This window comes from Carassius carassius, chromosome 20, assembly GCF_963082965.1.
Source record: "Carassius carassius chromosome 20, fCarCar2.1, whole genome shotgun sequence".
NCBI lineage: Eukaryota > Metazoa > Chordata > Actinopteri > Cypriniformes > Cyprinidae > Carassius > Carassius carassius.
In genome coordinates, this window is record NC_081774.1 from 13,352,450 (window position 1) to 13,373,911 (window position 21,462).

Consider the following 21,462-nt stretch of genomic DNA (forward strand, 5'->3'; position numbering starts at 1 on the left):
CGTGTAGGCTATTGCATATAGTAATGTGACTAAGTTTTTTTTTTTTTTTTTTACGTAACAAGCAGACTAAAAGTTAAACATGCGAGTGGATGCTCAGGAACGTGAAAGAATGCAAGCATAATTGCTTTTATATTAACATGTATGAAATAGCCTAACCTAAAAGAATGACTTGTGGATTGCTGTCCCAACGCGTCCACCTATAAGTGTCAGCCTGGTGAATAAAATGCATTACAAACGAAAAAATATCTTTAAAGGTTATTCACAATTATATGGAGCCGTTTGGTAGATTGCAATCTATCCTTCCGTTCAGCAGGTGTTTTCCAAAATGGCACTACAGTGATGTGGGGAGAGACAGAGGAAACGACTTGTAGAATAAAGTCATTATTTTAGTTTTCTTCTTATACAAAAAGTATACTTGTCGCTTCATAACGTTATGGTTGAACCACTGAAGGCAGATGGACTATTCTGATGATGCTTTACATACTTTTCTGGACCTTGGCAGTTTAGTAAGCCTCCAGGTTTTCATCCAAAATATCTTAAATTGTGTTCTGAAGACGAACAAATCTTTTACAGGGTTGGAATGACATGGCGGTAAGTGATTAATGATAAAATTTTCACTTTGGGGTGGAGTATCCCTTTAAGTAATAAACCATCTTTATATAACTACACTATTCAATGCATCACATTCTCTTCAGGACTCTCATTAGTCCATTTCTCTGAGCCATCAGCACAGCTGGTCTTGCAGGTGACAGCAGCAGGTTGTCACGTTACATCACAGCCTGCTTCTAAAAATACCTTGCCATGTTGGTCTTACGAAAGCTAAGACTTGTACATCATTATTAGTAAAAAGCTCAGAATAAATGGCAATGAATCAATCACATTGATTTTAAACAGCAAACTTGCACATTCACCTGCTTTAATAGAGACAACGTCATCCTTGTTTCAAACGACTGTCACTTCAAAGTTGTGACCAAATATTTGCTGACATTGACGGAGCGTGTGTCCTTTTCAGTGTGTTTGCTCGCTAGTTTCCACTGAACTGGCCTTCTTCAGAGAGGTACACGTGTGCCTGGCCTGCTGCCCTTAGATAAAGAACAGAGAGAGTTTTAGCAACGGGGGAGGGGAATGAAAGGAAAAAAGTGATAAGAAAAAGAAATTGTCTGGAAAACTAGAGGATGTGAGGGTCAAATGAGTTCAGAAGCAAGATACAACTGCACAGAATTAAGAAATGTTGACCTAACAACTTGTCTTTTTGCATAATGTGCATGTAACAAAACAAATAGGCACAGGCTGCATGTGGCAGTTGAATCCGGGAGCCCCTTGAAGGATGTGTAACCTGTCATACTACATTTAATGCTAAAAAGCTGTAAGGAAGTTGGCATTAAGAAACAGGACCTTCGAGACAAGACCCCCCAGAAACGATAAAGTACAACATGTCCCGTGACAGAGGTTTCTGTCTAATTCAGAGGTTTCTGTCTAATTCAGTCTAATTTGAATACTCCAGTCGAGGGTACGGATAACAGATACACAACCTCTTCAATGTAAAAGAGGAAGCACCTGACATTTAAACAAGAGGGTGGACATATTTAGAGAACTGTTCTTTAAATTTGGGTAACATCTACCCTGCTAGGCAGATTTTGATTTATTTCATCATTCATAATGCATGCAAGTTTGTTTACAATTCATAAAACCCTTTAGCTGCCTTGCTGTGTGAGATTCAAGGTTTCTGCTACACAGGCGGTCACATGGTCTCGGTGGCAGTCAGAGAAAGAGGATTATGAGAGAATCCACTGACGAAACAGTCTAGCCAGATTAGGCGTGCCCTGTGTTGACCTCCACCCCTCAATGTTATTAGAGAGGACTGGCAGCGTCCCGCTCTCCCATCATCCCTGGTGTTCATATTAATCTAAACAGAGGCTTCTCAATCCCCAAAACCAGATCTAAAGCAATTCCATTAACCTGGGCTTTAGCAGAGATCCACAGCCCAAGAGGAGTAACGGCTAGTCCTACTTAAACCATCTCACTATATATCTACAGTCACCTAATCATTAAAACATAAGGGCATTAAAACCTTTACATTATCCATAGATTTTAAATGCATTCACAAATTAATACGCATTTTATTATTATAACACACTGGGTTCACTCTGGGGTTACATGCTGCATACTGTGCTTAAACAAACCCTTCAAACAAAGAAAAACAGATCACGGAGACCTGTTATGAATGTTGACAATAATGATAAATATATACGTGTACATATATATACAAAAATACTTGGTTGATCCCTTTCTGAAGACTTAAGCTTTTACCACCATTAGACCAATTTACCTCCAATTCACATGGATGCAGTCTTTTGTGAGCAGTATGTGGCACATGGAGGTGGATCTCACCTATTTAACATATCCAGTGACATCAGCGCTATGGTTTAAATGAGGTTGATGGCAGTGACTCATGGCTTCAGCATGAGGTTGTTCTCTACTTCATGCTGCCTAAACACAGTCCAAGTTCAGTCCAGTCCTCTGAAGGTCATGCTGTCCGGTGTAGGTCTCTTATCTCACAGGATGGCCTCTTTACCGTATTCCTCACTGGCAGGGTGACTGATACTAGGACTGGATTCTAGAAAACAAGTAAACGAGTGTGAGAGAACAGAAAGTACAGTGTGACCTGCAAACAAGATTGACTTAAAACATGGTCTGTATTCCCTAATATTGAATCATGTAATTTAGCAATGATGGATGACCAGCTGCAGTTTATGCGATTACTGTCAGACAGCAGAACTAAACATCAGACAGTGTTAAAGTATCTGCATAATTATAATCCAAATTAAGGTAATTAAGGCTAGTGTAAATGAGTTTCTAATCTATAACTGTAATGTCACATAAATCTGTAGTACATGATAAAGAGGAAATGCCTGGCAATATGGTAAAAGAGACAGTGAGAAACATTCATGGTTGTGTGAAGCTGATTTTATTCATTTGTTTAGCACATGTAAAACTCGATTAAGAAGATGGAGCACACTGGCCTACGGCCAAAGGTGGGATTGACCACAAGTATTACAATATGCTTCATTGAGATGCTCTCTGCTTATTTAACAGAATCACAAATGGGTTAACCACAACTAACAGATGTACAAACAAGAGAACCTGAGAAAACCACTCAACATTAGTCTCAATCATGAATACTATAAATAAGACCATTTAACGAGATTAATCTGACCTTTGTGAACAGCTCTGTACATCAGGACAAATGCAACAACGCATCTGAACTTGAAGAAAAGTTTAAAGGGATAGTTCACCCAAAAATGAAAATACCGTCATTAATTACTCACCCTCATTTTGTTCCAAACCCATAAGACCTTTGTACATCTTTGGAACTCAAACTAAGATATTTTTGATAACATCTGAGACCTTTCTGACTCCGCAAAGACAGCAAAAGAAACTACCATGTTTAAGGCCCTGAAAGGTAGTAAGGATTTTGTTAAAATAGTCCATGCGACATCAGTGGTTTAACCTAAGTTTTATGGAGCTACAATAATACTGTGTGTGTTGAAAGAAATCAACTTTATTCAAAAATTTGGTGATCTATCCCTTTAAATGCTTGACAAAAGAAGAAAATCTTGGCCAGTCTGAAGACCTTCCAAATTTCAATTCCACAAATACTGTCCTCATCTGCAATACTGTCTGTACGATCGCATTTAAAGGAGACAGCGAGAAGTAGCAGAAAGAGAAGTGGAAAGAGAAACAACTAAAGAGCAGCGAATAAACATTCTCCAACAGTGAAGAGTGCACTCCATATTTATGTTTTTTCCTAGAAAGATTTTTCCTAGAACTCCACTGTGTCATTTGACAGAATGTACAGAAAGTCCAATCGACCACAGCGTCTGGTTAGCAGAGTCTGTATTAAAAAAGACAGTCGAGATTTGCTCTTGCAGTAAATGATCCTGATCTTCTGTTTATATTCATTTTGGCCTTGAGACATTACTCCACATTTGTGTGCTAATCACAGTGCTGACCTGAAATGCTCCAGGTCCGCAAAATATTTTGTAGTACATTACCACACAGCTGTAGCACAGACGCTGTTGCTCAAGTTTCACTGTAAGCAAGAGCTCTCCCTAGAGAAGGCTTCAAATTCTCAGCTTCAGTGTGCTTTGGGCTCGTGCTTTCAGGCAAATTACGTCAAAGAGCGGGATTCACATGGATTCAGCAGTAAAAAACGTAGCATATGTAGTTATGGATCACTACATCTCAGACACCACAGTATTTATCTTTATTATTGAATTAAGGTCTTCAACCTCAGCCAAATCAACTAAGATTTTGAGCTGGAAAATATATCAGGCTGCATGAAAATCCCTTAAAATGTTCATGGTCTGAAATAGATCGTCTTACATCATTTAAATCCACAAAATTCACCACCACACACGCCGTTGTTACCGCTTCCATCACTGGACTTTCAGTTACCCCCATAACAACAATCCACAATGAGGGGAAAACCCTGACAGGAACGAGTTAGTGAGGGAAGTGCGAACCAAAACATTCTCGCTTTCTACTCCTTTTCTCTCCCACCATGTGCTTCTCTTTCTTTTACTCTTTTTTTTCTGCCTTTAACTTTTTACAAAGTCTGTATGAGCTCACATGCACTTCATTATGATAAATATTTTGTGGCTTACGTCCTCTTTCCACATTCTTTCAGACAAGCAAGGTCATTGCAACTGTCAAGGAAAGTACTAGGCCTTCTCAGGATTCCATCTAAATGGGGAATTTGGTTTATCACTGATTACATAACCCACAAACAGAGACGCTGTTTCTCCTGTGCTGCAGAATCCAAGGCCCATTTTATTTTCCCCCAAATTTCATGTTTTCTGTATTAATTGTTCTGTATTCTATTTTAATGATTTAATTAAATGTAAATAAATCTAATTTACATTTAATAAAAAAAAATAAAAAAAATGTATAAGTAATTATTTAAATTTGTTCAATAGTAGGGTGCTATGAAATTTGTTTTCAATAATCAATTTTTTTTTTCTTAATTTATGATTTAATACAAATTAATCTTGCAGCTCTGGAGATGATGTTCATGTGGAATTCTGTAGCATTCTACATTAAATTCCATTTTAATGACTGGATTCTTCGATTTCGTCTACATTTTCCACACTGCAGAAATCATATGGCCCTAAGAAACCGCAACATTCAGAGAGCCATGTCCGCCGTGAGAGTAATATCCCACAGCAAGCAAACAACAACAGAGTTCTGACCACAACCAAACCCTGGCACCCAAACACATCCTCCTATCATAATATTGACTTCCTGTCTCAGTTGTTTCGAATGGACACTGAGAGAGGCGGTGGTTTCCACTAAAGGAGGACTCTATGTTTAGTCTTCTTAAGCAAGCATGTGTCAACTGTGGAGAAAGAGAAACAGGTAGGCTCCATGTGAGAAAACCTCAAACACGGCACATAACAGTCACAGTTGTTGTGAACATGGACACATTTTCCTAATTAATGGGAAAGTTTCCTCAAAAATTAAAAGACTGCAGTCATGCAACCCTCATGTCATGCTAAACTCTGTAGTTTCTTTATTCTGTGAAAAATTGAAGTTTGTTTGGCCATATCAGAGCTGCTTTTATTCCATACAAGAGGACGGTGATTTATGGATCTAAATTATGAAAAGGAAAAACGCACCTTACGCGTACTACTTGTGCCATATATTCTTTGTACATACTCTATGTATATATTAATATATTAGGTGTTCCGCAGCCATATGTCAGTCTTGTGTTGGAAACAAAAAAATATTTAAGCAGAATTTTTCACTTTAATGCACAACAACTAAATGCATGGTTGCAAGACAAAAAAAAATCTAATTTAATAAATTAAACGTGGAAAAAAATTCAGTTCAGTTTACAGTAAAATGTTGATCTTTACATTAACCTAATATTGTGCTTACTTTAAAAATCTAATTTCTGTGTCAACTGAATTTCTTTAAAAATGTATTTGTAGTGACTCAATTAAAATTGTCTTGTTAACTTTAGAAATATCCAAAGGAAAAACAATTGCACAAGACTGGATAAGGAGAGTACCGTAAATGTTAAAATTAAGTGTTATTTTCTGTCTTTTGTTTAGTGAAGGGAAAGACCTGTTAGTGTTTAATGCTGTTATTTTTGACATTTAAAAGAGCCCCTGTTGTGTTGACATTTTGTGGTTATACCATTGTGCTGAAGAGTAAACCACATGCAAGTAAACACTATTAACTGTATTAGCAATGACTGCGGTAATGCCAGTGACAAGTAACATCTTGTTTATTAAATACACCTGCTAAATCAGTTACATCTAGCCTGTGCTTGGATAACTGGGCATTTCAGCTCAAAAAGATCATATAACTTTTGTTCAAGGCACACAAATCCATTAGTTGGAAGAACTTCATTTTTCTGAGCAATTAACTTAAATAGTGTTTATGTTATTAATTAATTATTAAGTTATTAAGTCTAACTCTAACTAGTTTGTGGGTTAACGGGGTCATATGATGCACAAAAGATCTTTATTTTGTGTATTTGGTGTAACAGAATATGTTGACATGCTTTAATGTTCAAAAATCACATAATTTTTCAAATACTGTACATTATTGTAGGTCCTCTACGCCCTGCCTCTCTTCAACATGTAGTTTTCTACAAAGTCCCTCCTTCTGACAAGCACAGTCTGCTCTGATTGGCCAACTGACCCAATACATTGTGATTGGCCGAACACTGCAAGCACTTGTCGGAAATGTAATGCCCCTTTTCATAATTGCAAGCTTCATCTTTCAAAATAAATGCAAAGACAGTTAATAATATCCTTAGTTTTACCATCAGTTCAAGCCTGAAAGGGTAAGAGTCGTGAGACAGACACTTGTTTGCAGTACACAAGCCACGGAGGGTTAAGACAGCTAGCTGTCTGTCTGTCTGTCAGGGATCTTAACTATTCACAATCAGCTTGTAACACTCCAAAGAGAAAGGAAAACTTGAAATCGCATCAGATGACCCCTTTAAACAAATTTTTCGTTAGAAGCTGCCATGCTTCAAAAGAATTGTGATGCAAACTGCAGCATCATTTTTGTTTAGCTAACATTATTTTAGCATATAATCATGCACTAAACTTATACTATCTGTGGCTTTAAATACTGTTTAAAGTTGATTGGATTCTGACTGACTGTTAATATTTATATGGTTCAGTATATGGTATCTTTATAGTTGTTGGGTAGACTAATCTCCATGCCTATCTGCATAGGATTAGAGTAAATATTATGGCTTTACAGTTATAGTTATTCTTGGTGTGAATTATCGTTCTTAATGTGAATAGGTCTTTAATCCTTATGTAAAAAGACAGCTTGCAAAAAGCTGGAAAATATATTGGATAAAGTTGGATAAAAAGCAGCAGAGTAAAATAGATTACAACAAATCTTTCATTTGTCAGAAAGTGCTGTGGATCAACAATAGATGAGCATTTCTCCCGTTACTGTTAGTCTTGATAAAAGAAAAAAAACATTAGTAAGATACACACAGTTTCTGAGATCTGGGTTGACTCTGAAAGTTTCCATTCAGTGTCCAGTACATTCTAATCCTGATTTATAATACTGTACGCTGGTGTTGAATCTTGAGAAGGAATGTGACCTTGTCTTTTGTCCTTGGCTTGCACAGAGGACAAGTCCACTTAGCTAAATTTGGCCTTCAGAAACGACTGACGATGACCCTGACAGGTCAAATAACAGTTTACCAGCGATTATTTTATGGGTATAGAAGTGGAAAACACTCAACATCCCGATGCCAAAATAATCTCACAAGTTACACAAAGCAATGCTCAAGGACTCTCAAAATGATTGATGCCTTTACAATACTGACAGTCACATCCCTTTAATATTTCAGAACGATAAAGCATAAGGATCAGTCCTATTCGTAAAAGACACCATCTATATGCAAATTTCCCAACTCTCAAAAACAACAGCACTCTAAGACTTGACAAAAACAGGGACTTTCAGTTATTTCTTAACATCAGCCGTTATTTCCCAACAGATTCCTGCATGAGCTGAGTGATAAAGCGAGTGTTTGCTGGTATTTGGGTTTGTCTGTGCAGGAGGAGCACTGAGATTGGCTTCTCAGGAAAGAGCCATGGCTGTTACCCAGCAGCTCAGTCGGATTGATATTACAACAGACCTGTCAGCTTTATCAGAAAGACAAGTGCTTTCTGTTGGGAGAGATAACGCCAACACCGATCTGTACAAAACTCTTCTGTCTCACCTATCTCTGCTGCTCATTACGGTTCATATCTGGGTGGGAAGGACTTCCTGTTTTTATCTTACACACAAGCACAGGCCATCTCTGTTCTGACTGTTAGACACTACACACAAACACAAACACACTAGGGATGGGTCAATTAGTCAATTACTGAGGTCTACAAGTAACCCTTACTAAATAAAAAGTGCATATGCTGATGATAATTATATAAACTAAAAACTTAATTCCAATTCAATAACTATATATTTTTAAATACGTTTCTATGATTGTATGACTATCTCTTGCACTGGATCTTAGATGGTTTTTATGCATCTCACGCTATGTGGGTTCATTTTAAATCAACACGTCATTATAAAACACACAGTTAAAAAGTAACTTAAAAAAAAAAAAAAAAAAGCATGACCGGTGCTTTGTAACATTCTGTTTTTCTACAACATGCATCCTGTGTGAACACACCTTAAGAAATGTGTCTGATTGGAGTTTGGTGGATATACCCCAAATCTAATAATATAGCTTTTTTTTTTTTTTAAACCAAGTAGATGACTAGATGTTCAGACAACCTACTAACTAGTCAATTATGAAATTTTACGAATGACGCATTCAGCTTTATAAATAGCACTGTGTTTGAGCTCAATAAGGACCCCCTTTTAGTCTTTCTTAAAGTGTCAGAGGGGTTAATTCCTTATAAAAAGAGTGTGGTGACAATTCTCAGAATTGCTCATGTGCTGAGGTTTTAGATGTGTGAAGGACAGCACAGGAAGCGCTGGGTATTTTTGAAGAACTAGGCCCCCGTTCATCTGTTCTACCTACTACTTTCGCTCTTCGTTTCTTTACTCTCTGCTGAGGGACTTGAGGTTTCTTGTAATTGAATGCCCAAGAGAGAATCACTTTCTATGATGAGATATCAATGTTTTCCCCAAGCTGACAGAAATAGTGTAGGTTCATCACAGCACCACTGTGTATGGTGACTTACCTCAGACTGAAAAAGAACAAGCTCCATTATGAAAGGTAAAGGGACTACTCACATCCGCTATATTTTTCTCTCATCCTACAAAGAAACAAAACAAAAAAAAGGAAATTTTAGTCATAAGCAGATTTCACTCAGTTGTTTGCACAGGGTTCTATAGGTCTATGAGCTTAAGACAAAATAAAAGGTAAATATTAAAAAAATTATTAATAAAAGATGAAAAGTTATCCCCTTATTTTTCTACTACTTGTTATCAAGATGGAAAGAATAAATGAACTCACTTGATCTTACAAAGGCAGAGGATGTTGCACAGTGATCTCACACAGGAAATACAACCTGTCAGCTACTAGCATAGTTCTTAACCTGCCATTTAAAGCCCCACAAGAGTTTCACTTCATTTTCTTCTCAGTCATAAGTTTAATACCAATACCCTCCCTGTCACCAGCTTTTAGTGCCAAGCAACCTGCCATATTTCACTCAAGAATCAAGCTTTATTAGTGTGATTTAAAAAAAGAAAACAATCATTTAAAAGCTACACAATATTTTATGCAGAATCTTCTTAGTTGGTATTTAACTTTTAGAGGACACTTTCCATAAGCTTTGTGATCAGGTTTACAGTATCGAAGTCTACTTTCAATTAAAAAACATGGTTATGGTTAAATTTAATGCCCTGCATATTAGGGATGGGACGATAACCGGTTTTATCGATAACCGTGATAAAATGTCCTGAAGGTTAGTAATATCGTTTAAAAATGAATTATCATTAAAACCGTGTTTGATTATCGCGGTTTTAATAACTCGCTATTAAATCATGTCCAGCCAGCAACAGTCTGACGCAAGCGCAGCGCACAATGTTTTTTTGTTTTTTTTCGAGAAGGAATGGCGAAAGTCAGTGACTTTTCTATGCTTCTACACTTTTCATTGTAAGGAAGGAAATGCCACAGAATTTAATCTTTCTTTAAATTAAGTGCATAGAGTTGCTTGTTTTATTAGTTGTTTGTTGATTATTAAATATAAAACTTGCTGAAATGTTTTCAGTGTGAGCATCAACTATTTTTGAACACTTTCATCTCGTTTCAACAAAACCGTGATAATATTGATAATCGTGATAATTTTAGTCACTATAATCGTGATATTAAATTTTCATACCATCCCATCCCTACTGCATATAAAGGTCAAATTAAGGTTAAATTAACCCTGATAACGGAGATAATAATCAGGATTTCATAGATGACAACCTTATTCATTAAACAGGTATATGATAAACAAAGGAAAGCCACTACTGTTTATTCTTTTATTGTAGTGTAGAAAGATAAGCAGTTCCCGTAAATATGAACATGTATGCTATAGCTTTCATTTCTCTCCATGAAAGATAAAACAAAACCACTGTAAAGAAATGACATTTGTGGGTAATATTGAAATAAAACAAAACAAAAAACAGTTGATGAAAAGAAGATTAGAAAACAAATTCTCTCAAATTTCAAAAATTATCAAAAAATTTCCATTCACCATATAAAACTATGATTAAAACCACTGTTTACGTGTGTGTGAACAGTATAGTCTGAGAAGTGTTTTGCGTAAATCTGCGCAGTCTAAAACAAAAAAAACAGAAAGGTACAAGAACAAGTCACCCATTAATGTATATAATAAGCCAACAATTTCAGACTTGCGTGATCGGTGCAATGAAATCCTCAAATGAAATATTAATTCTCTGAAAGTAGTTTCACAGCAAGAGCAGAAGAGGCTTTACAGAGTTTTGGCGTATTAGTGATGTGACACACAGCCAAGTATGGTGACCCACACTCCGAATTAGTGTTCTACATTTAACCCATCAAAAGTGCACACACACCAGGAGCAGTGGGCAGCCATTTATGCTGTGGCACCCAGGGAGCAGTTGGGGGTTATTGCCGGCCCGAGACTCGAACCCACAACCTTAGGGTTAGGAGTCAAACTCTCTAAACATTAGACCATGACTTCCCTTATACTATATGAGTGTATGTGCAATGCACTCAGATGAACTCGCAAATAAACATGTGCAAAACACACAGGTAGCAGACTAGAGGGCCGGCAAAAATAAACACTAATTTCTGTGAGAACAAGGAATCAGAGCCAGACCACAATACTAGCAACCTTCTGGAAACCAAACGCACTGAGCCAAACTACGCCTGGGACAGCCAACTAGCCTGGTTCCTGCCAAAGGGGTCTGGCTCATGCCAGCACCAAAGCAGCTCTCACTTAGAGCGGGAATTGAATATGGGGCAGCATGGGTGTCCGCAGAGCAGCAAAGATCACTTGCATGTTGTAGACGCCCACTGTAGACTCACCTCAGAGTGTGAAGAAAGCTCTAGAGAGGAGCAGATGAGTCAGTATGAGAGAGGCGTTATTCAGCGCTCTGCTGCTCACTGGGCTTTTTCATGTGGGAGCAGACGAGAAATGCCTCTAATAAAAAGAAGAGATCAGAGTGGATTCCCCACTGCTGAAGATAAACAATGCATGTAAAGTAATTACACATATTATTAAGAAAAACACTGGTGCTTGCCCATGTAAAATTCACCATTATGTAGGGCTTACTTGTTGGTAGGGATACAGTACATAAAATATAAAATGAAATATAAAATTTAAAAAGAAAGAAATAAAGAATGAATGAATGAATATACATAATTCACCATTATGATATTAAAATTGTGGCCAGTATTATAAGCTAAAAATCTAAATATAAAATAAAAAAATAAATCAAAATAAAACAAAAAATATATAAAATATATAATAAAATAACCGATATGCTAGAGCCTTTAACTGGGGCATGATCTTTTTCCCCATTTTATCTTAATCCAGATAAAAATTTAGATTTTGTTCCCTTGGAAAAGAACCAACACATCTCTCTCAACAATGAACTGTATTATCAATTCATGTGTGTAGCACAAACCACACTTGCTCAATAATCAAAAGACACTATCATTGTTTACAAAAACAGCTTTACTTCACTCTCTGTAAAAATGGAGCCATAATAAGAGAAAGCAAAACAGTACAACCATAAAGTTTTATTGGTGTTAGTAAAATGGATTCTTGATCTCACTTATTAAGCACTCAGGTTTCTTAATAAAAGAACTGTAGCTAAACGGCGTCATGGGTTTAGAAACTACACCAGGGGAACCAGATTTTACTATCAACGTTAAGCCGTGTTTGATCAAATCGTTTCTCTCACAAACACAAAAAACCATCAGCCAACACATAGGCTGATCTTACCGAATGACAGAAGGTTGTCCGCAGGTTTTTTTAGATTAAAACAAATGTAATCATCACTGCATGCATGGAAGAACCATTATTTATGATTCTAGGTTAATAAAGCAAGCAAAAACACAGCAAATGCATGATGATTGTCAACACACATGTGGTATCTAATATCTGATCGGAATGATTCACTAACAGAACATGGTACAATAAAACCTAAGTGAATTGTTTTAAATTTTATTGTATTGTGTACATCCTTTGTTGTTGACCTTCGAACCCAGTAATTCTCTCCTGACAACAGCATTTTGGATGACTACTCATCTAGGAATCCAATAGTGTTAGCACAAACTCTCCCGAGAAAGATGTTACCATACTGGTAAATCCACATGATTTTATATGGGATCCAAAAAAAGTTGCTAGTGTATCTAGGTTGTTAGACTCAGACATTGTCACAGAAGTGGCTGGGTTTATCACTAAGAGTTACTAGGACAGCAGGAGGAGTATTTTTAGAGACTCACTTATTTGTTCCACAAAGGGCCTGCTTGGTTCCCATCGCATCCATAATGCCACCATGGTGAAAGTTTGGCACATTATGATAGATTGTGTGTGAGTGAGCGGGCCAGCGTAAACTCAACACGGCTGTTTGGAGCCACATATTGACAATTGTCCTTTTTGCTGCTATCAGCGTGTTTACAAATCTCCCAGGGTTCCCATCCATGTCATGTCTGATTTCAGCCGGCATTCTTTGAGGACGCTGCAATCCATCAGTACAGGGCATGTTCAGCCCATTATCAATGCACTGATAAGATAATCGAACGAGTCACTCTCTACACAAAATGTTCCTTTTGGTCTCTCAAACAAATGCACCTAAATTCTAGGAAGAAACCAAATAAGTGGCAAAGACGTTTTGAGCTTACAAAAACAAAATACTAAGAGGTTGAAAGGTTTAGTACCACAGTAAAAAACACTTTTTCTAAATAGGGATGCCAAATATATTGGTAACTAGGGCTGCACAATAAATCACATGCGAATGTCATGCGCATCTCGTCAGTAAAGCCTGTTCTGTGATTTGTAGTAAATCTCCATCACGTACATTCAGATAGAGCAGCATTTATTACACAGAGACGTAGTTCGTTGACAAGCTACGCGATATCTCGTTCATAATCAAATGCGATTAACCTGAAATTATGAATGTGCCCTCCGCCCCCCTCTCTCCATCCAATACTTACCGGTCTGCTCTAAATTGTCCTATCTAATAAAAAAAACATTAGAATGCTGTGATGCCTAAATTAATTGAGCAAGGTTTAATTTACAGAACTACTACGCTACTGTTCAAATGTTGGGAAGTAGTTGAATAGGTAGATTTGTAAATTGATTTTAAAATATTATTAATAATTAACATAACTTTTCTACTTAAATATATTTTAAAATGTACTGACACAAATGTTTTAACGGCAGTGTCATTGACCCGTCTGCTCAAACAGACGGGAACAAGCATCCAAAAACTAGGTCATGTGGCGGCATATTCACAAGATCAAAGACAGCATTTACCAACTCCGTTTTTCGAGGTTTTTTTCGATAATCTGATAAATTAGCTAGGTGAAATTCCCTTTAAGAGAACATACAAACCACTCAATGACTAACATCTAGATAATACTGATAAACTTACTCAAAATATTTATTTTCAGGCAAGTGATACAATAACTATTCTGATCACAGAAAGTCTGTTTGTACAAAATACATTCTGGCTGCTAAAGTAGATGCATTAACAAACCAGATGAGAGCTGAAATATTTGCAGGAGCCTAATGTCAGTCTGTACTGATCTCGAGGAATTTGCTGCAGTGCTGCGGAAAGTCAAACATCTCTTTCATCCTTTAACAGGGGTTAAACCAACATGATGTTCAGGCCAGCAGGCAACAAACACAGACAGGAGAAAACAATTAACCCTTTTATAACTAGTTGGTATTACATAGTTGTACTTTACTTGCCATAATAGGTTGTCAATCAGGAGAAATAACTTTGGGCTTCCACAAGCTGCTTTCAAGAGCCTGAAGCAAAAAACACCCTGCTAAACATGAAAGCGCTCATGTGACTAACAGTTTATTATAGGCAAACAGATTATACAGAGGACTTATTGTTCCAATAGTGCAGACACAGATGATTTGGCTTGGCAGTTATTCTTCAGTTAAATGTCAGTCAGTCTTCAGGCTATCGCTGCCAACAATGCCGACACTCAGGTCAGGTGACTGCAGCTACACGTGACGCATGTGAAGCTGGCATCGACCCACCAGCTGTTGAATAACAGCATGAAATCGGAGAATGTCACACTCATCCTCACAAAGCCATGGCAATCCTGTCTTCCCGGATTCAATGCTAAGGCTACGCATTGTTTTCTAGTAAAGGTAACTGACAAATAGGTCAGCTGTTTCATCTGGCTCAGGGGGGCAATTGGGGATTGAAGAGTGGGATCAGATCTGATTATTTAAATAATGATACACAGCGCATGTGTTTACCAGAATTGCTGTCCTTTTGATTACCAATGTAAATGCCAATGTAAATGCCTCCCTGTGGGTCTAAAATATTGTAATTGCTCCATCTGTGAGCTTGTTTTGAAGGTAATTAGACTGCGATGCTAAGAACTGTGAATCCTCCTTATGCATCATTTATCATGTCAATGGATCGCAAGATATGGTAATTTAAACTGCTTTCCCTGTCAAGACTTGCGAAACATGTGCTGTTGATCTTTCAATAAAAATTGTTGTATGGTTGATTTGAAAAGGCAAGCCATGACAATTCTGTGATCTCATAACATTCACAGCATTTAAGCAGTGTTTACGAAACACTTTGTTATCAGCATTGGCAATGAGCCGATCAAACCACATTATTCAAATGACCCAGAAGAATCAACAGCCTAAATACAGGGAAGTTATCAGATGATCAGGACAACTATCGTAGGTAACATTCAATTTTTATACCGACATGGTAAAAGTAAATGAAGCTATATTCAATCAATTACTTAACATTTTTCCAGTGCAGCCGGTATGTTTTTTTTCCCAAGGATGCATTAAATTGATCAAAAGTTTTATTTATTATAATTTTTTTAAATAAATGCTCTCTTTTGTAATGATTACTACAGTTTCAACTACAATATTAAGCAGCACAACAGGTTTCAACATTGATGATGTTTTTTGAGCACCAAATCAACACAGAATAATTTCTGAAGGATCATGTGACACTGAATGGCTGCTGAAAATTCAGCTTTGCCATCAGAGTCGGGCTGGGCGATATGGCCAAAAATTTTCTTTTTTTTCTGTTCGATATCAATTTTTAACATATTATTTGTTTACCATTAATGGGGAAGGAAAAACTTTCCATATGTTTGTTAGACCTTGAGAAAAAAATTAAACATAACACTCTGTTCACAATTAAACTCTACAGATTAAGGCCCAACCCCTCCGCCTACCCCTTCCCCTTATCCCTTGAAACAGAGTGTCAAGGGGTAGGGGAGAAAATATTCCCCTAAGGATTGGGACACCATTACCATGACGTCACACGCCATCATTCGTCGTCTAGCTCTTCCAATACACACATATACTGATGTGCATTAGAGCCTTTAATTATCGTTCTGTATTAATGCGCTGCTTACTGACACACACACCAGAAATCACGCAACTCACACATTCAGGAGAAAATAAACTTGTCAACGCTGCCACACGACTTTTATTAAATACAGTTTAAATACTGAATCGCTACATTATATTTTCCAGCGACGAGAGGATACAATCGCTGTTTTTAAGTAAAATCACTCTAAAAAGATAAACGCACAGACGCGAATACACTCCATTACCTCCATTTATCTCTCTCTCTCTCTAATAGGCAATATTTGAGAAAATGGTTTAGCGATTTCTAATTATAGGGAGGATCAATGTCTACGGCAGTTATTGCCCTGATCAGACATATGCTGTGGCACTATCATGCAGTCTGTAAAATGACGTTAGCAAATATTAGCGATTTTTTGCAAACATTTCTTTGCGTAACAAGACCATTAATATGAACTCACAATTGAATGTAACATAAAACAAATGATTACTTGATGTTAAAATCTTTATTTATGCCAAAAAAGGTTACATTTATGTGTCTTTTTGTTCGCTGTAGCAGCCATGTTTCCGAGATAATTCATACCCCTTCGTTTGAAGAGTGGTCCCGAAAAATCTTCGTTTAAAGGGCTATCTGGCCCTTCCCCTTACCCCTACCCCTCCAACCAAAAGAGAATCGAGACACCCCTACCCCTTCACATGAACGCGCGAAATGGAGGGGTAGGGGAAAGGGGAAGGGCTAAGGGGTAGAATTGGGATTGGGCCTAAGATACCTTTTAATTTAGGGCCATGAAATCTTTTTTTTTCATTTATTTAAATAATTTTTTTATTTGATCCTGTTTTATGATTTAAAAGGGTCATAAGATGCTTTTTTAAAAGATCATTATTTTGTGTATTTGGTGTAACAGAATATGTTGACATGCTTTAATGTAAAGAGTCGTGAGACAGACACAGTGATGAAGCTCGTATGTGTTTGCAATACACAAGCCACAGAGGGTTCATTCAGCTGACTCCACTGTGTGACCATCTCTCTCTCTCTCTCCCTCTCTCTCTCTCTCTCTCTCAAAACTCCTCATTTGAACAGTCAATAGCAAATACTTAAACGAATAACAAAACATACAGTAGCTTATTCAGAAGCACCAGATTGTCTTAGCAAAGTCAGTATGACCTCCTCTCCTAGGTTCACGAAACGGTTGACAATAAAATGTTCTGTTATAAAAAAATCTAAAAGATTCCTTAATGCATCTTCTTTCGGAAAGCCAAATAAAATGCTTTTGCCTAGAAACACACAGCATCTCCCTGACATGGCTGCTTCAACACTAACTGCAGTTACTGAAACCACACTTTTCTTTGCGTGAACATTTGGGCGGCATTACACAAATATTTCCAGTGACGTAGAGATGTAGGGGTGTGTTTGAATCTTAACTTTGATAAAGAATATCTGTTTGGTTTTGAGACTTTAGTCTTTGCAACTTCAGGGATCTTATCTATTCACAATCAGCTTGTAACACTCCAAAGAGAAAAGAAAAATTGAAATCAAATCAGACGATCCCTTTAATACAGATTTTTGACTGATTTTATTCAAATAGTTTCTATTAAGATTAATTAAAACATTTACAGTTTGATCACTTTTGAAATATAATAAAATTCAATTAATTTACAACAAATATTTTTTACTGTATATAATATGAATTGATTTTTACTAAATGACTTTAACATAAATGACCTTACATAAACCCTATGTGCTCAATATCGGCGAGACAGGAAACATATAAAGGGATGCTGTAGTTCTACATAAGAAACAAAAAGGAAAAAAAAGCTGAGAGCTAACAAGGTCACTTCAACCTCTAGCATAAAATAAGAGCCCCAGTGAGGCCATGAATGAATTAACACAACACATTTACACCCATCAAGCATGAACGAATAGTGCAGATTTGGCATTCTTCAGAATAACTGTACAAACACAGAATCCAAACCAGCTCTGAGGATGCCCGAGTAGTTTTGGAGCTGTGCCAGGCCAGGTACATGTGGGTGAGGTAAAAAAAAAAAAAAGAAAAACAAAGAAAAAGGGAAAGTTCCACCATGTATGATTAAGAGAACTTGCTTACACCTAGACACAGTCATGAATACTGATTATGCAGATGCTGCACTGCAAACACAGATCACTATCAGCTGCTGACGGCTGAGGTTTTACTGCCGCAGCTGCACTCATTGCCGGGGGAAAACGCTCAGAGAGGCCCCTCAGAGAGACAACAGCCTCTCTAGGACATTTAATTCTCCCGTCTCACAACAGCAAGCGGCATGCTGATGAGAAAAATGTGTAGCTCAGAAAAGTCAACAACAAAAAACAAAAAAACTAAACAAAGACAGGCAGGAACTAGAGGTATAATATGAACAAATTTCACTTTTCAGAACCATACCAAAAAAAGAGAGATGGCGGAAAAAAGAATCCTGGGAAGAATCAAGAAACATACTAAGAATAGCTCGGGGTTTAAGGTGAATTCGGTGGGGAGTCTTGTGCTATAGAAGAACAGCATGTAAAGAAGAGGTTGCTGGTGGCAATGAGAGAAACAGGAGGAAGGGGTCAGATTGATGAGGTAAAACTTCAAGTTGTTCCAAAGCTTCAGTGACGCCCACTAGAGAGACAAAAACCCAGGAAGACTTGCTATGGCAGGAAGGAAGTGTTCCAAGAAACTAATAAAACCACATTTTTAGATAAAATTCTAACTGTTAAGACCTGAAGATCTCAGATAAAGTAGACCCCGGCAAACGGAACTGAAACATGATTAATTTGCTAATTCAACACTTGTTGTTATAGCACTGACAGATTTAATCTGGATGATATATTCCATGACACAATGGAGGCTGAATGCAAAATGATTATTGGACAACCATGTGTCTACAGTTTCTTATGAAAAGATGAAAGGCAAATATGCTCGATGTATTGTAAACAGATGCCTTGTTTGCTTTGAATAACCAACACTTTGGTTTAGTTTAACAATGACCTAATGTTTAAAAATGGTGTCTGTTCACACACAGGAAAAAAACACGAGATAAAACCGCAAAGCAACAACGATTGTTTGACAAGGATTATACCTGGTAAATCCCTCCAGACCATTATATGGAAGTCACAGTGAAATGAACAATGTACTTGTGCTGCCTATTTTTTTTCCAAAGTGAAAGTCAATACAGTTGAACACAGTGACACATGAGACCAGGCTCACCTGGACTGGCCTCAGGCACACGCTTATGTTTCTCTGTAACGCTTTTACGCCCTGTCAGATTAAACCCGTAATCACACATCATAGCATCCCTCTCGTAGATAGAACACTGTCTGTTCACTGGTAAAACTTCACACTAGTGAGAGCAGCTGAGGCTAGCCACATCATCCGTGTAAGCCATTTAACAGCATTGAAATGTGTTGAAAGGATGTGAGGTTACTACACCCTTAACACTAGATATTTGATAAGAAGTACTTTTAGTATGCAGTCTTAATCCAGATTAGGTCATAAAAGTCATAATATAAACTAATAAATACGTTATAAATACAATAAAATAGTTTCTTATTATATTGGCATTATTATTTCTATAAATATTTATTGTTATTATTATCAGGCAAAACAGTTACAGCAGCACAACTGGAAATGGGGGGGGGGGGGGGGGAGTTAGTTTTGATTTGAAGTTTGATCAATTACCACACATTTTCTCTGAATTTTTCACCTTCAAGTTGTTTCAACCCTGTATGAGTTTATTTCTTCTGTTGGAACACAAAATAAGATATTTATATATATATATATATATATATATATATACACACACAATGGAATTCAATAGGGAAAGTCAACTGTTTGGTTACCCATATTCTTAAAAACAAATCTTATTTTGAGTAAAAAAAAACTCATACAGGTTTACAATAACAGGTTCTTGGGTGAACTATCACTTTAAGAATGCCCATTTTAATCCATGTAAATGGTGACAAAATGTGTAATTACTGCAATTTACTTTTGTAACAAGTTTAAAAGTTTATGAAAGATGATCACTCAAATTATGCTATAACCTTTCTGAGTACATGGTCATAATGTCTTGCGCTATATAATGACATGACCAGGGCCGGATGGAGCCTGTCACAATCCAAAGCCTGGTGACCTGATCCTTTCATAAGGCATTACAGCACTTCCACGTGTGCCCCCCCCCACCCACCCATATGTTGGATGCCATGTTGGGAGGAACACCTGCTGTGTCATGTCGATCCAGCAGAGCGCTCCGCTGCCATCGTTCCATTTTGAGACTGGGTGAGAATCTATAGCCAGCTCCCAGCGATGACGTACCCATGAAGCGCAACAACCGCACAACACACACGTTAGCACCTAGAGCTCACATGATGTCCCATGTCCATCAGCTGGAATCACAATCAGGGCAGAGCGGTTGATCACCACAGAGTTAAATCATAGTCTTCTGATCAAAAACAAAACTAACAGCAACGCCCAAGTCCTTTAAGGTTCATTTCCGTTCTATCTGCGGTTTGTCTTTCACTCTGTAAGAGATACATAAATGTGATTCAGTGTGATTCAGTGACCGAGTAATCACACTTTAATAATCAGGTTAAATATGAAAGTCAACAGCTACAATAGTTCTGAAAAGACTTTGAAAAGACAATACTGCTGTATGATCAACCACTTTTGATAGTAATACACAGCATATTTATAAATATTGATTACAATGTCAACATTAGAACAAATGGGCAAGATCCAAACAATTCTTTGAATTGGCGCATGAATTCAGGTAAAGTCCCAGCTTAATTTACTTTATACCTAATGTAAAGAAAATCAACAGAATAGGTGGGTTGATGACAGAAATGGGGAAAAAAATGTGAAGGAATGATTGTCTGGGTTTTTTGTTTCAATCTATTTTAGTCTCGTAGTAAGTTCTGGTTTCTCTTTCCGCTAAGAGAACTCGGATCAGGTGGCATACTCCCTGTGGTAAGACAGATGAACGTGTGGTTGGAAATTACTGTGCTGTATTCAAATGCTGCAGAGGTGTGCATTACATTCTTGGCCATGGCCCACTGTAGGGGAGGGTCCCCACACATTTTCAGGAAGGAGTGAGTAATATACGGCTATCGTCAGCATAAACCCCACTTGTGTGGTCAGTCAAGTGAAGAAAAACAACAGAAAAACATGACCAACAGATCACAAAACCCGAGAAGTGCTTTAGGACAAATCGATGGTGAGCTTTAGCAAACAGTTCACTTAAATGTAACTAATACATCCATATGACTTTACACTAGGAAGAAAGTATACACTATCACCTGTTCGTAACTTATTAGGAGCACATCCTGTCCAAGATCTACTCCTGTATATCAAAATTTTGCATGTACTGTAGAAATACATTTTGTTGCTAAAGTAGA

At 37.3% G+C, this 21,462-nt stretch overlaps 1 long non-coding RNA gene across 2 annotated transcripts in view; it reads right to left on the reverse strand.

The window, feature by feature from the left end:
• Window positions 1-518: 518 nt before the first annotated feature.
• Window positions 519-21,462, reverse strand: part of LOC132096392 (uncharacterized) — a 56,595-nt gene continuing 35,651 nt past the window's right edge. The window contains exons 2-3 of one of the 2 annotated variants that reach the window (XR_009422578.1): window positions 2,392-2,617; window positions 519-1,077 (exon numbers count right to left, since the gene is read on the reverse strand). This is a non-coding gene — a long non-coding RNA (uncharacterized LOC132096392). Of the gene's footprint in view, window positions 1,083-2,391; window positions 2,618-21,462 lie in introns of both variants that reach the window. The other variant, XR_009422577.1, reaches the window with a different exon arrangement.